The 16,476-nt window shown below is 40.5% G+C and overlaps 1 protein-coding gene across 2 annotated transcripts in view; it reads left to right on the top strand.

Moving 5' to 3' along the window:
• The first annotated feature begins 8,537 nt into the window (after positions 1–8,537).
• The window catches only part of PNPLA8 (patatin like domain 8, phospholipase A2), a 50,860-nt gene continuing 42,921 nt past the window's right edge, over positions 8,538–16,476 (top strand). The window contains exon 1 of one of the 2 annotated variants that reach the window (XM_084793766.1): positions 8,538–8,696. The gene's annotated coding sequence lies outside the window, so the exon portion shown is untranslated. The remainder of the gene's footprint in view (positions 8,697–16,476) is intronic. The other variant, XM_084793765.1, reaches the window with a different exon arrangement.

Raw genomic sequence — 16,476 nt, 5'->3', positions numbered from 1 at the left:
TTAAAGTATAAAGGCAGGCCAGTTTATTTGAGGCAGCTCTAGGGCAGGTTTGCTGGTCTCACAGAAGGTTAGGGAAGGCACAATGCAGACAAGGAGACAGAAAAGTGGGGTTTGGGCAGAGAGAGAGAGAAAGCATGGGTAGAGAGGAGAGAGGAGAGAGAGCAACTATACATTGAAGAGCCTCTGCAGGAGGGGAAGCCCAGCCCCTGCACTGGGAAGTTCAGGTAGGGACTGAGGGATGCTGGGACCTAGAGGCCAGGTCCTTTTTTCTTTGTTAAATAGGCACCTCAGCCACTTGACCTGGGTCTGAATCCCAGCAGGGTATACTGTGGGATACACTGTGACACACTATAGCTCTCAAAACAAGATGTTTTCTATGCTTTGTTTTGTTTTATTGACTTATTTTTGTTTGTTCTTTTGTAGGGGAGGTTGCAAGGGCAGAGGGTGGCTATGAAGGGAAGGGGAAATGAACAGGATTGAGGCACATGATGTGAAACTCAAAGAATCAATAAAAAGTTAAAAGGGGGACAGTTTATGAGCCTTGTTCATTATCAATTAAGCAGTGAAAAAATAGGGTTTTGAAGTTAATACCTTAATACTTTAATGAGATATAACCAAGTATTTGCTGCCTTTTAAAAATACACAATCTTTCCAGGCACAATGGTGCATGCCTGTAGTACCAGAACTCTGGGAGACAGAGGCAGGTGGACCAGCCTCATCTACATAGCGAGTTGAGGACAGCCAAAGCTACACAGAGAAACTCTGTCTCAATAAACAAACAAACAAACAAACAGTCTATCTTGAACAGAATCTAAATGTTCTTGAGAATATTTTCAGCTGTTATAACCAAGACTTAAAATTTGGACAAATTTCTCAAGTAAATACCAAAGTTAGAATTCCAGTCTCAGATTTACCCACTTAACAGCATATGCTCCTCACAAGCATCACACTTCCCTGTAGGCTTTGAACTTTTTCAAACCCACTTTATTTGGGGTTCTTTAATGCTTACACCTCCCTTCCAACACACCTACCCTAGATAGGAGAGCAAAGAGGTTAATGGGAGCAGGAGAAGTAGAACTTTTTAGACTCAGTTCCTGGGAGCAGTTCCAGTGATGTAGTCATCAGGGTTCCAGCACACCTCTTAAATAGCAAGCCAGCAATTCAGCAAAGGTGACTGAAACCACAGCAGCTGGAACCCAGAGCAGCAGCTGGAACCCAGAGCAGCAGCTGGAGCTGGAACTTCATTCTCTGGAGTGCTTCTCTCTAGGAGTGCCTCAAAGCAGAGCAATGAACAGCCAAACAATAGGAAATGATGCCAAGATCGAAAAGCCGAGCCTATTGTTTTGGGGCTCATATATGTGTACTATCAGAGTCTGTATTAGGATGTTTATCAGCTGACAAAGACCATGCCCCCAAAAGAATACCTTCACTCAAGTCTGTTTTACATCTCACACTTGGGATCAAAACAAAAACATGTTTACATCTACTACACTTCCCAAAATGGAAACTCCCTGAATAATAAAAGCTACCAAACACACCACAAGACAAAAAGTACTTGTTCCATTGTAGCTTCACACCAGCCAGGGTTAATCTGTTTGCTGTATTGTTCACAGTTATTCTACCCTACAATCCACTCCTCGTGGTAAGACCTTTTGTCCCAAGATGAGTTCTGTGGTTTGCGTTAACAGTTGCTTTCTTGGAAGACCAAACATGCTATGGCACTGCTGAAGACTGTAGGGTAGGCAGTCCAGAAAACTCTCTTATATAAACTTGTCTATTTTCCCACTAAGAAAGTTAGATAAACTGATCTCAATTATATAGATAAGCAACTCTTGAAGGTTACTTGTGGGTGGTGAAGGAGTGATTTTATTAAGAGGCTAAAGAGAAAAAGAGTGTAACAGTCCTCATCATCTCCTTCAAGCTCTGCCCTCTCTCACTATCAAAAGCAATCTACTTACATTTTAATATATTATCCTTTTGCCTTAAAATCTGACTGGGACTCAAAGCACCTAGAATAACAAATGAAAATTCAGCCTCAATGTTCAGTCAACCCTTTTATTACATTTCCAGCACTAGAGAAAAGTAACAGTCACTTTCATACACACATCATGATGAGCCCTCAATGATTATGTTCTTACCTAACTGCCTTTGATGATGATTGTTGAGGCCTGGTCTTCTGACATAGCTGCAGCCATTTCTATATTCAGCTTCCATTTTGTTTATAAGATGAAATTAAGTTTAAACTGCTTTAATGTTTTACTTCTGCTTTTTAGAAGTAGTTATTCACAGCTGACACGAACATGCCCTGCCCGAGGGTCAAGCTAACCTACACTAGAAGACTCAAAGCTGTAATAAGTCATACTTTGTTACCTACATTCTTCAATACAGTCTGGCTGCACTCTTGTTGTACTTTTGTTATCTACACACCTGCCTACACTTTAGATGTACTCTAAAAGATCCTAACCACTACCTCACTCACCTCACTTGGCACCCATCAGCTTAAAGGTTAGCTGAATATTCTTTGTCTAGCTAGGCAAAAGTATAACACTGCATTGTATGGTTAGCCAAAAGGTATTACTGCCCCTCCTTGTGTTCTGCTCTTAGTTTTCCTATAAAATACTGCCTTGAGAACAGGTCGATGTCACAGGTAGGCTCCGGAGTCCTTACAGTGGCCCTGATCGATCAGCTTGGAAAAGGCATTCAAATAAACCATCAATAGCCCCTGAGATAATGGTGTGAGTGGTTTGTGTGACAATCCTTGTCCTACAACAGTGATGTCCCTTCTCCCTAAAGCTCTAGACTTTTACTATTTATTGTTACTGCATACAACACTGTGTGCTACCTACTTTCTAACAATTTTATCTTTTTTGAGACAGGTTTCTTTGTGTAGCTTTGCCTGTCTTGAACTCACTTTGTAGACCAGGCTGGTCTAGATCTCACACAGATCTGCCTGCCTCTGCCTCCCAATTGCTGGGATTACAGGTGTGTCACTGTGCTTGGCTCAATTTTATCTTTTAAGACATGGTTTAAAACTTCCAAACCTAAAACCAGCTCTTCAACTAAGTTTATCCTTGAGTTCCATGAAGGTGCCATTCTTCACACCCAGTGAAATGCTGTTGCTAAGCATACAGAAGACACTCAGAAACTATTTGTTTTATGATTCTAATTGATTTTATATGCACCCACCAAATATTCACTGAGTGCCTATGAAGTACAACACCCCAGTGCTACAGTTTATATCTCCAAGTTACATGGAGCTAAGTTGATGAATTTTCTATCTGCTAAAACAATCACTATATAGTTAGCAGCTTAAAACAAGTTACACGTATTTATCTCACAGTTCTGTAGATCAAAAGTTTGGTAGAATTACTATCTGGTTGTTCTGTCATGGGTCTCAGAAGAATGAAATCAAGTCATCAGCAGACCTAAGCTTTTATATGAAGGTTCAAAGAAGGAATATGCTTTCACATTACTAGATCATAATTAAACCCATTATTTTGTACAATATACATTAATGAAAAAAAGTGTATAAATTTAAAGGTCTACTAGGTTGATGGGAAATTCAGATTCAGTTCCTGCTAAGGACTTAAGGCCTCCATTTCTTGTTGACTATTAGCCAAGAGCTTTTCTTGGTTCTTTAAAGTCACCTAAATATGTGAATTAAAGTTTGTAGAACAAAAGAAAAGAAAACTGTGCATCTGTGTTAAAGATTATACAAGGCTAAGTAGAAACATCTGATTGTGGAGAGGTAGAATCTACAGGTCTGGAGCCAAATTAACCTGATCTATGTCTAGATTCTTGAATAGAGATAGCTCACTTTTGTATTTGACCAAATCTTTGACTATCAGGCAAAATAGACCACCACTTTCTACTAACCCAAGCATCAAGAATGGTGCCAGGTAACATCTGAAACTTAGGACAGAGATTGCCATGATGGAAGCTGCCTGCTTGATATTCCCAACAATACATTTTAAAGGTGCCTTGATCAGTTTTTCTTTTGTTCTTTAACTATAAAAACTTCACAAAACTGTTGCTACATTGGAACATGGTAGTTGAGACAAACGAATCCATGTGCAGAGGCCCTAGTCACTGGTGTTTGGCTCCAGGATGAATTCTCTTTTATTTCTTTTGAGGGGAGAGCTCTGTTTTTAGATAAACACAGTTCCTTATCAAAATCCTCACTACCTCCTTACGTCTTGAATCTGACTTCATTTCTGACACATCTTTGCTACTGCTATAGGCTCTGTGGCTAGGCTGGCCGTGTGAGAATGCAATATTAGGTGTCTAGCTGTTGCTCAGGCCTCAGTGCCTTGCTCTTCCTCTCAGATATCGACAGGAAACTCACTGAGGCCAGCCTCTGTGAATCTCTAGTTAAGAGACTCATGGGTGCCAAGATCTCTCATCTGGGGAATAAACTTACACTAGATGAGGTATAAATGACTGGTGGAAGGACCCTGCAGTTTGAAGTTGCAGTCCTCCCAGTCTGGATAGCCTCTCTGAGCTCAGCATTAAGTGTCGGACTCCTCCTCCCCAGAGGGGCCTCCTACTTTCTGCCTGACTACTTGGAGAGAATGTCTTTAGGCGTAGATGTCCCTAACTACATTTGCTATATGGCCTTTGACACTGCTCCCTCCTTGCTCTCCCCTCCCTGTGCCTAATAGTATAATTGGGTCTTATGCCCCTGTCCATAAGGTAGGAGCATGCCGCCAAATGCAAAACAAGCATCCTTAAAGTATCTGGTTTCAAGCAATTATGTTACACCTATTGTGGAAGCTCCCCACCCACCCCCAAGGACTATATAGCCTTTGTGGTTCCCATAGTGTTCCATCTCCTTCCTGCTCATGGCCTTCTAAGCTCTGTGGCTTCATCTTCTGCTCCTCCTGCCTTTGTGGGCTGGTGGCCAATAGCCTCCAACAGCACCCCGGCACGGGTGGAGGAGAATCATAAATAAGCATGCATCCTACCCTCTCACCCCTTGCCTGCTAATCAGAAAGTGTGGCATCAGGATTTGTAATCAGAAAGCTTGTCCTGTAAAACCACCCTCACATTAGAAAGATACGAGACCCCCCAGCTTCTGCCATGTAAGGCCTGATTTCCTTTTCAGAGCCCCACTCATACTGTTGTCTGTCTACAGCTTTCATAACTCTTCTAATAAACTCTTTGGTCCCAACGCTCAGTCTTAGTGTTCCTCTTGAACCCGCATGGGAGTGTGTAGAGTGTACCCATGAATAATTTGGGGTAACTCTCCTTTCTTCAAAGCTGTGATTTTAATCACATATAGAAGACTCCCTTGCCATGGCAGCATAATATAATCACAGGCTCTAAGGACCGCATGTCACAGGACCTTAATAGGCCCCCAAAGCTTAGGACATCTGATAGAAACACCATTCAGGCCTTGAAATCCACCAACCCAATTCATGCCAAAAAAAGGAACAAACACCTAGACCTCCTGCTGAAGTGAGAACAAAGGTTAAGTCAGCATTCGGGATGTGGATGTCCCTAGTCCCAGAGTGAAAAGTTCCTAACTGTACTAACCATGCCTTTTTCTTCTCTAACTGAAGTGTGTGTGTGTGTGTGTGTGTGTGTGTGTGTGTGTGTGCGTGTGCGTGCGCGCGCGCGCCCGTGTGCACACATGCACACACATAAAAGTCTGAAAACTGTAAAGACACAGAGCTGCACAATTTGGGAAAGTTCCCCATATAGCTGCTGGACTGCAATGAAGAGTTTCTTTTCAGCTTTAAGAGTGTCCACATGGTAGTCTGCGGTGGGCTTACTCAAAACAACTTATCCACATTTGGGGGGGGGGGACACCATTTCTGCTTACCATAGTGACTATCCTGGAATTATTTTCTGGCATATCTCTTAAATAATTTGTGCAAATATCTTGCAGCATATGGCTAATTTATTTTGGTCACATTATTAAGTTTTGTTTCAACAGAGAAGAGATTAAAGGCTCTTTGAAGAAGTTATTTGAACTAGACTTTAATAGTTAATAGAGAGTTTGGCTGTGTATATAGAGGAGGGAAATACCCAAAACAAGTTAAAATAACCAATAAACCTTTAACTTCCAATGAAAGGATCAAGTACATGATATGACAGCCATGTGGATACCTGTTTTACATAGGTGAAGAATGTGGAGTTAAACAATTACTGCATTTATCTTTACTCCAAGCATTAAGGCACTACTCTGCTGTATTAATACACAAGATAATCTACTTTATACATTCCTGAATTTATTTATTTTGTTGAAGTTAAATGAAAAAATATTTTCTTCTCCAAACTTTGCCTAGTGTCCAAAGTATCATAAATTGATTTTATTTCCATCTTAACATAGCAAACAAGTGATTTTAATAAAATTAGAGTCAATTCCCTAATACAGAATTCTAAATTTGATTATTTGCTGGGTAATAAGACATATCAGAAGATGTAAATATGATTGCTTTGTACTTCTGGCATGGAGTGAAAACACCAGCATTCATATTAATAAATTACAACAGTGTGCAGTGAGGAAGTTGGTGAAGCAGGTGCAAATAGAATAAACGGTTTCCTTTGCGGGAGCAGGAAGGAAAGATTATTTTTGGTTGAAGTACAAGTCTGAAGGAGGATAGGACAGGAGGAAATCCAAGCCAAGGGCATGAACCTAGACACTAATTAGGAAACAGCTGACAGCTTGTGGTGAAGTACAGGTGCTTCTGGAGGGTAAAAAAAAAAATTACTGGGTGAGGGGTGAGAAGTCGGATAGTCAAAGCTTATCACGTTTTTGTGGTTTGCCGGAGATGCACCGCTGGTCCATGCTTTCTGCTCTGGGAAAACACATGATTGGATTTGCAGTTTTGAAAGGTGACTTTACCTGCACAAGAGACTGGGTTAGAGGTTAGTTACAAACAATAGAACCGGTTTATGTGAGACTGACACACATCAAGCTCCAAACTAAAGCAAAGGGAATGAGAACACAGAGCTGAAGAAAGTGCAAGAGATGGTAATGTATAACATCCATTAAGCTTCCTCACTGAGTAAGAGTATAGTTACTGACCAGGGAGGGAAAGGGAAGAATAGGAATTGAGAGGTACATGGAAATTTCTGACATAGGGAGAAAATCCGGGTATATTATCTGACTAACTGAAGGAATTAAGGCAAAGGGAGAAGGGCCAACGTCACTCCTTTGCCAACATTTACTTACGTTCTTTTCATGCATCTTCACAGGTGGCTGTCGTCTTTTGACTTCTACCTCAGGCCTGTCTGCAGCCAGTGTTAGCAAGATTCCTCTAAGCTGGAATAAAACGAATCCCCACCCTTGGTAACTGGTCATCTCAGCATCCCACCTGCCCTCAGCAAGGATCTGATTCTGTTCAGCATGAATGTCTGGTATCTTTGATGTGATATCATCTCTAAATAAATTTCCATCCAATGACCACCCCCTTTGCCTACTGGCTCTGAGTTTCACTCTTTGTTGTGTCAGAACTTGGACCTGAGAGCTCACCATGATAATAATTATGAACAATCCTTTCACCATTTCAACAGTGTCAGTCATTTTAATAGTTTAAAAAAAAAAAAACAAGAACTAAAGTTACTTCCAAGTTCTTCTAAATTTTAATTTGTGGAGTACATATTTTAACTGTTGTGTAGCTAATTAATAGTTAATACACGGCTAGGTTTTACTAGACATCATGGTGGACACAACTGAACATTTGAGTTTCCCAAAGCCTTTTTCCCCTTTCTTTCTTTTGTCCTTTTTAGAAGGAAGTGTCAAGGTCTCCCAGTGTCGCACATGCTGGCCTCAAGTTTATAATCCCACTACATCCTTAACCTCTGTAATGCTTAACCTCATAACCACTTAATTAAAAATTGTCAGTGAATCTGGCAGCATATGTAATGCCCTTCCTAAAGGGCGCCTTCATTTTACAGGGCTACAGCACTCTGCCACCCTCGAAGGCGAACACTGAGGACCTAATCTGATGGTCTAGTTAAATAACACTAGAATTGTGGCTGATTGTAGTTTGCCTCCTTGGTACGCAAAAAATATTAGAATTTCAACGTTTTGATTACAGAACCATCGGTAGGGCAGTATACGCTAATTTCTACAGGATATGTGCAAAAAAGCTTTTTTTGGGTTGGCAGACCTGGTAGCTATGCTAGAAACAGAAAAAGAGGAGGTGTTACCACAACAGGATGACAGGGTCCAGCCAGGGTGCTCACACCCAGCCTGTTAAAGCAATTTCCAGGCACCTGGGCAACACAGAGCACGCGCAGAACCTTCTGGCATGCTCAACTCGGCTGACTAGGGATGATGACAGGTAAGCAAACAGTCAGAGGCTCTGAGACCCAGGACTGAGATTAAAAGATAGGGATCTCCGCCCAACAGCCACAACAGGCCATAAAAGCATAGTTTGTGGCTTCCCAAGCCAGGGCTCTCCCACGCACTTAGCCCCACCTTGCTTCCCGCCCCCATCTTCCCCCCTCCCTCCTACAGCCCCGCCCTACTGTGCACTCTTAGGAGGGTGGGAGTCAGAAAACCGGACCTAGGGGGTCACGTCACTTCCGCTGGGGGCGTGGCGTGGCGGAGGGTGGTGCTTGTCGTCCCAATGTTTGGGGTCGGAGCGCCGCAGATGCGAAAGGACGGGCCAGCTGGTGTGGACAACAGCGCCCGCGGGAGGCGAGTGGCGGCCGCGGCGCCCCTGACTGCTGCCTGCGTCCCGGTGAGTGGCCGAGGGCCGGCTAGGTGACTGGGTGGCATGTGGCCTCCCGGGTGGAGGCCGGGCGCGCAGGCCGTGGGTCCAGGCGAGTGCTGGGCCCTGCTGCCCCGTGCCGCGGGCGTGGCCGCGGGGTGTTTTGGTTGGTTGTGTCCGGCCCCCGCCGCCGGTGGTCCCGTCCAGCCCCTCTGCGGTGCTGCGCCTGGTCCGAGAGGCGGTGTTCTCTGGCAGTTCCCTGGAGAGTTCGACGGTTTCTCCGACTGGGCAGCATGCCCCTTGTGTTTTGGTGGGGCTAGATATTTTTACTTCTAGGCAATTTCATTTTCTTCGCAAATTTCTTCGCAAACGATCCTATCCCAGACCTCTGTTGCTTAAGCAGAATCAGAGGTACGTGTCTTTTAAAAGATGAAGAAACTGTATGAGTCAGCAGGTTGTTGTGGCTCCTGTGCCTGTCATTTCTGTCATGATGCTGAGGGTAAACCAGTTTACACTCCCAGTACAGTGATACTTTTAAAGAAAAGCGACACTCAAGGAATATCTAAGCGATAGACATGACATAAGTAACTATCATAGGCTACGTTTAATATGACCATTCTTATTTTCAAGAATAGTTTGTGTTCTGGAGCTGAATTCCTGATTGTCAGAAATATACTTAAGGCTATCAAGACGGTACATTTCCATAACGAAATCTAAAGAGTTAAAATGTGAGGATTTTTTATAAAAGTACATTATATTGAGTTGGAAAGCTTACATTTAATGAAGCAGCTAATTGTATCAAATTCCACATAGCTCTATTGTGAAACTGGGTAAGCACATAAACTGTACCTTCATATAATGACATCAGTTCATAGTTTGTGCTGACCTCCCTATTTTCTATCTTGTTTTTCAATTTCTACATCTCATTTTAAAATCTTGCTAGCAGTAGTCCTCCTCGCTAATGATGTTGGGTTAATGAAAGGGTCCTTTTCACTAGTTTGTATTAATACATCCATGTAGTCACATGCAGAATTGATAGAAGAACATCCTGTACTTGGTGTTGTTTTTCTCCGCCAGTAAAGATGGAGTTGTTGCTTCATTTGGGGAACATACATCTGCTAAAAGGTCAGAGCTAGACTCTTGTTTCCTCTCAGTTCCAGCTCACGCCCCATCTCTTGTATTTTATTCTGTTTAGAACCCATTGCTTTAAACAGTTGTTGCTGAACTTTATAGACATCTTTCCTTGAGTGCTTTCTGGTTTGCTTGAATGCTTTTTCTTCCTCTTCCTAACTTTGGGTGCCACTCAAAGCTCTATCCACATTGTTCTCCTTAAACCAAGAGTTTAACTTTTGAAACCAAAGTCATCCTAATTGGCTCATGGGTATCCTAAAATGTCAAGGAAAATATAGGGTGTATTTATAGCTAAGCATTTTTTTTTTTAAAGTAAAGAGCTTGTTTTTGTTAGGTCCTGTGTGTCCAAATACTGCTGGCCGTTCTTGGGTCAACCCATTCAGCCTTAACGGTGCAGTTGTCATTGTGCTGGTTATTTCATACATAAATTTAGTCTCTGCCCTATCATTACTTCATTCTGTAAATTCAAAAGAAAATCTAGTTTTCTTTATATTAAACTGCCTTTTCAGGTCTTTCAAAATATTCACAAGTAGCATTTTTCCTTTGTGTCTGATATGAAAGAAGAGTTTTCTTGACAACTTTTTATCTTGCTTGTCACCAAGTCTTGTTTTTGTTTTTGTTTATATTTTATTTTTATCTTTAGTTGTGTGTATATGTATGTGTCTGTTTGTAGTTAATGCAAACATGAGTGCAAGTGCCTGAAGAAACCAAAGGAAGGTGTTGTATCTCCTGGCAAGTACAGACAGTTGTGAGATGGCAGCCAGATGTTGGTTCTGGGAACCGAACTACAGTCCTCTGGAAGAGGAGCACACTCTTAACCACTGAGACATTTTTCCAGCCCATATCTTTCTTTTACAATTTTTCCCTCTCTCTTTACATCATCAAAATGTGGTTCACAGTATAGCCCACTTCTGTGTTCTTGCACTGTTACTGTATTCAGACCCTTGTTGCCTTTTTGGTTGCATTATTGCAATTATTAAATCACATACTCTGTATATTCATTCCATTCACTATTGGCCTCACATCTAGCATTTCCCCTGGTCTCTTAATATCCATTAGTAAAATTCTACTCCATTCCCATAGAGAAGAACTAAGTCTTCCATTCTGCTTACACTTGCACTTGTGTAGCTCTCTGTTCTTTCTAGCTCTTGTCCCAGTTCATAGCCCTCCTCACCTTTTCATTCTTTTCTTACTTTTGCTGTAACTTTTGTTGTGCTCTAATTTCCACAAAACATTTTCTTTGCATTTTCTAGTGCTGATATTTGTTCAGTAGCACAGAAGCTTCCCGTTCCTTTCTGTCTTAAGTAATTGTTGCTTGATAGTTGTGGTTTCTGATAGCTATAATTAACATCTCTTATTTGTTTATAGAATTGTCTTTCTGTAATGATTTCCTTTTTGGGGGGCTTTATGTTCTATATATTGATGCCTAAATTGATAGGTATGTATTCATAATTAGGTGATTATAGTTTTAAAACTTTCTCAACTTTTTTTTTAGTTTTTTGAGACAGGGTTTCACTGTGTAGCCCTGACTATCTTAGACTTACTTAGTATACCAGGCTGGCCTTGAACTCACAGAGACCTACCTTTCTTTGCCTTCTAAGTGCTGGGATTACAGCATTCTTTAAAACATTTAAAAGCATGTTATGGTGTGTGTGTGTGTGTGTGCGCGCGCGCACGCGCACATCTATCTCAGGAATTGGTTCTTTCCTTTCAGTATGAGTTGCTGGGATTGAACCCAGATTGTCCAGTTTGCATGGCAAGTGCTTTTACCTGCTGAACAAGATTGCTGGCCCCAGAAGACTGTGTCTTGTTAGAAAGAAACAATGCAGATTGTATGATCATAGTCTAGTTCTGCATTGCTTTCTTTTCTGCCTCAGTCTTTGACCGGTCACAGTGAATCGTCTCTGCCTTCAACTACCTTCAATATAAAAAGCTCATCCTGTCACTAAAATGTTGCTTGTATTTTCTTCTGCCTAGAATTCTTTATCAAAATTCTAAGAATTCATTTCCTCACTTTATTCAGAGAGCCACTAAAATGCCGAAGTATCAATTCTTCTGACTGTCCCATCTAATTAATACTCATTGTATCCTTCCCTTTCTGCTTTACTTCATGACATTATTTCATTATTTATTGTGAGCACAAATTAATCAATATGTATGTATTTGTTAATAATTTGTCTTGGCGTACAAGACTGCCTGAAGTTGAGTAAGTCATCCCCTTATTGTACATGCTTCCCTTTTTATCCTATGTAAGGTGTTTTCCCATATAGGAGGCTTTTTTTTTCTTTTTTACTATTTAGAATATTGTTAGTCCCAAACCTCTCTCAGTCTTTATGAGTAGCTTATAGGTATGTTTCTGAACTAGTATGTAGCTGCGAGTATTCACTTTTTAACATTTTAGTAGTCTTCTTTACTCTATTCTTAGTTACTCTTTCTCTTTTGCCTCTAGTAGTTTTATTCTTCCTGTTATCTTTGGACATTTAGCCTTAATTAATTTTGTCCGATTTTTAAAGCTTGGTTGCACATTTTCTTGTTGGCTGTATGTGCAGATCCTCTCTCTAGGTGATAGTTCATTCCATGGCATGTTTTGTAATCTTTCTGGGTTAATGTTCAGTGGTGGGTGCCCATTGCCCAACAATTGGGCTGACTTTGCCTTGGAGTTTTAGTTGTCTTTGCTGGAATTCCATGAAATTAACCAGCTCTGACCAGTTTTCATTTGTGTAGGACCTCAACACTATGAGGGTAGTAAGAGTGTAGATCCAGCCCTGTGGTACTGGTCTTAAGCATGGCTTTTGTTCATGCTGGTTTATGTAGATGGAACCCAGGGCTTTCTTCATGTTAGGTAAGTAAGTATTCTGCCAGTTGAACTATCCCCAGCCCCACAGAATGAGTTATCTACATTACTTTATTGAGTATTTCTTCTTTTCCTTTTTCTTTCTTTCTTTCTTTTTTCTTTTGTTTTGTTTTCTTTTGGTTTTGTTTTGAAACAGGGTTTCTCTGTGCAACCTTGGCTGTCCTGGACTTGCTTTGTAGACCAGGCTGGCCTCAAACTCAAAGGGGTCCACCTACCTCTGCCTCCCTGAGTACTGTGATTACACTAGAGGCTTTTATCAAGTATTTCTGTGTGGTGGAAGCTGCCAGTTTTTATGCTAACTGAACTTTTATCACATTTGTTGCAAGTCTTGAGAAGCTCAAAACAAAGAGACAGGAAGGCAGATAGGCTTTTGTCAACTTTCTGTTCTTCCTCTGTACAGGTGAGTGTATTAAAATAACACATGAACCTACACTGTAGGAAAGATTTTAGTTCAGACTTTTCTTCCCTCTGCATAACTGCGTTCAGTCCTTGTTTTGATTTTCTCTGTATGATTTTCTCCTGCTCCCTTATATAAGGTACATCCTGAGTAAGAATACATTATATATATATATATATATATATATATATATATATATATACATACATACATACATACACACACACACACACACACACACACACACACACACACAGCGCTCTATAGCCCAGGCTGGCCTCAAGCTTGTGAACCTGCCTCACCCTCTTGAGTGTTGGAATTACAGGCATATGCTACTATGCTTAACACTTTGATTGTTTTAACCTAGCACTTAAAATGATTCCATTGTTTTCTAACCAAGACCAGTTTCAGCCAGTCAGGACAGACTGAGGAGGTATATATAGAGTTGGTGACTGGGGGCCAGAGCGTATAGCTCCTGGCAACTGAGGGCTAGTACTGCTTGTAAGTGGTGAAAGACTCTGAGCTCTTTGAACTCTTTGGGGCAGGCCATCCAGAAGGAAAACAGTAAAGGGGTGGGGGTCATACATGTGCACGTACACACACACACACACACACACACACACACACACACACACACGATGGATGAAGCAAGACAAGCTCCAACGAGCAAGTTCCAACAAGCTTCAACAACTTCACACATAGACATATGTACATACATACATATTGGGTGGATGGAGCAAAGCTTCAACAAGTACTCTCCAACCATTTTATAAGCACACACACACACACACACACATAAATATACACACCTGCTAGATGGAGCAAATCCAACAAGCAGACTCCAACAACTTTATTTTTCTCCCACAGCTTATATATATCCCAAAAAATTCTTTCAAGCAGTGCAAAAATTACAATGAACTTACATTCTGTTTTCCATAAGTGAGTAATTATAATGAATATACATAAGAAAAACATGTTTCCCAATACCTTCACGTGATCAAATGTTTTGTGTGTTATGGGTGAGAAACAAATATGAAAAAACAAATTAGTCCCAAGAACCCACATACATTTGTAGCTAAGTAACTTGTTATAGATTAACAAAGTATAAACAAGCAAGGTAATTTTTTTCAGCCATTCCTTATTTACTGGCAGGCTGTAATTTGTAGTTACAAAGAAAAAGTCAATTATCTAAAAAAGTAATATCACACATCTAAACTTTTATATAAAAAACAGTCAGCCATTTCTACTTTAAATGCTCAAGATGCACATCTATTCATTAGCAATTTTTATTGACTCGTGTCAGGAAGCTGAGGGCAAAAATGGGTATGAGAGATTAATCACCCTGAAAGCCAGCTTCTGTGAGAGAGTCACATCATCCAGTACTAATTGGGATATTGTTTTTGCTCATTAACCTCAAAAAGTCCCCACCTCAAAAGAGTATACCTTTCTTAACTTTAAATTGTTCCTCAAGATTTTCTGCATCAGAGCCACTGACAAAAACATCTTAACCTAACTTTCTGAAACTGCCCAAGTCAAGTCAGAAATTCTGTAAAATCATTAATTCATCTAAACACTATTACTAAGTTCTGCTTTGCAGGAAAATTAACCAATGAGTGGGCTGTTACCCTGGAAGCAGTCACACCAGACTATAGGCAGTGCTGGTCTCCACACACCTAATCACACCATGCCAGATATATGAGTATATAGCAATGACAGCATGAGAAGGCAACAGGAATCAATCCAGAGCCCTTGGGGCCACACATCTCCAAGGAAGTTCACCTGCCCATTGCAGCTCCTCCTGCAGGTCCCCCATTTTCTTTCCTAGTATATTAGTCATAGCTTTAAAAGAATACATTTGTTTATTATGTGTGTGCATGCAATTGCACATGGAGGTCAGAGGACAACTTTGTGAGTCAGTTTTCTCTTTCCATCATATAGGTTCTGAGGAGTCAAACTTGGGTCATCAGGCTTGGCAGCAAGTGCCTTTATTTAGCCATCTCGCCAACCTTCAGTTATATCTCAAGAAAAAAATTAATGATTGTTCTTAGAGTTTGCAATATATAGTTGTAGTTAATCTAAATGCAGTTTGAATAACACTGTACTTCATACGTAGTGTGAGTAACTTAACACAGTAGCCTAATTTTTTCCTCCTTCCCTTGTATCATCATCACTTGTTTCATCAGTCTATGAGCATTGGACTACTGCAATTAAAATCAAACCTCTTTTTTAGTCCATATTAATTGTGTAAAGTTACTATTTTATTGTGACATTTTCACTCATGCACATAGCCTTTTATCACCCCCTCCATGGCTCTTGTCTTATGATCTTCTCTTACCTTCTCTCCTCCTATCTTGTCCTGATTTTCTTTCCTATAATAGTTTCCCTTTTACTCTTGTGTCATGAAACACTCACCCTTCAGATTCTACCATGAGAGAAAACTTGTGATACTTTTCTGAGACTGTATTATTTTGCTTAACATGACATTACCAGTTCCATGTGTGTCTGTCAAATGACTTTATTCTGTTTTGCTTTATGGATGAATATTACTCCATTGTGTGTCTGTATACTACATTGTACCTGAGCTGTTTCCCATAACTTGGCCACTGTAAATAAAAAGGCAAGATAGAAAGATATCGGAAGAAAAGGTAGCTTCTCACTCTGTATTTTGAGGAGATTATCTATGTTTTCTGATTCTCGGTATGTTAAGGACTTTGATTCCATTTTGAGGTTAGTTTCTAGTTTCTATATATGTATATCCAGCTTTTAGAATACATTTACTTATTTGTGTGGGAAGGTTGGTGCACATGGTGGTTGTCAAGAGACAGTTTACTGGAGTTGGTTCTTTCCTTCCATCATGTGAGTCCAGGGGAGTGACCTTGTGCCGTGGTTGGTGTCAAGTGCCTTGGCCAACTGAGCCATCTCATTGGCCTACATAGCTGGTTTTCCTAACACCATTTGCTACAGAGGTTGTTTTTAACATGTATTTTTGGCCCCTTTCTCAAGAATCAGATGGGTTTATTTCTTAACCCTCTGTTCTGTTCCATCTTTTGGCATGTCTGCTTTATGCTAATACTATGCTTTTGTTACACCTCAGAGATGGATTTTGAGTCCATCTCAGAGTCCATCTCAGACTCAAATACTGTGATGCCTCCAACATTGCTCCATTTGCCCAGGATTACTTTGGCCCTGGATTACTGTTTTGAATTTTAGGATAATTTTTCTACTTCCATAAAGAATATCATTGATATTTTGATGGGAATATGTTGAATCCTAACAGTGTTTTAACTTTTTTCTTCAGTATTTTAAATTTTTACTGTAGAGCTCTATCATAAGCTTTGGTTTACTTCTAGGTATTTTCTTTGTAGTTGGTGGCTATTTTGAATAAAATTAATTTTCTCTCTTTTTTTCTTAGCAAGTTCATTATTGGT

This window comes from Acomys minous (genome assembly GCF_964271855.1).
Source record: "Acomys minous genome assembly, chromosome: 8".
Lineage (NCBI taxonomy): Eukaryota > Metazoa > Chordata > Mammalia > Rodentia > Muridae > Acomys > Acomys minous.
The sequence above is the reverse complement of the archived record's forward strand: the minus strand, read 5'-3'. Positions and strand labels throughout refer to the sequence as shown.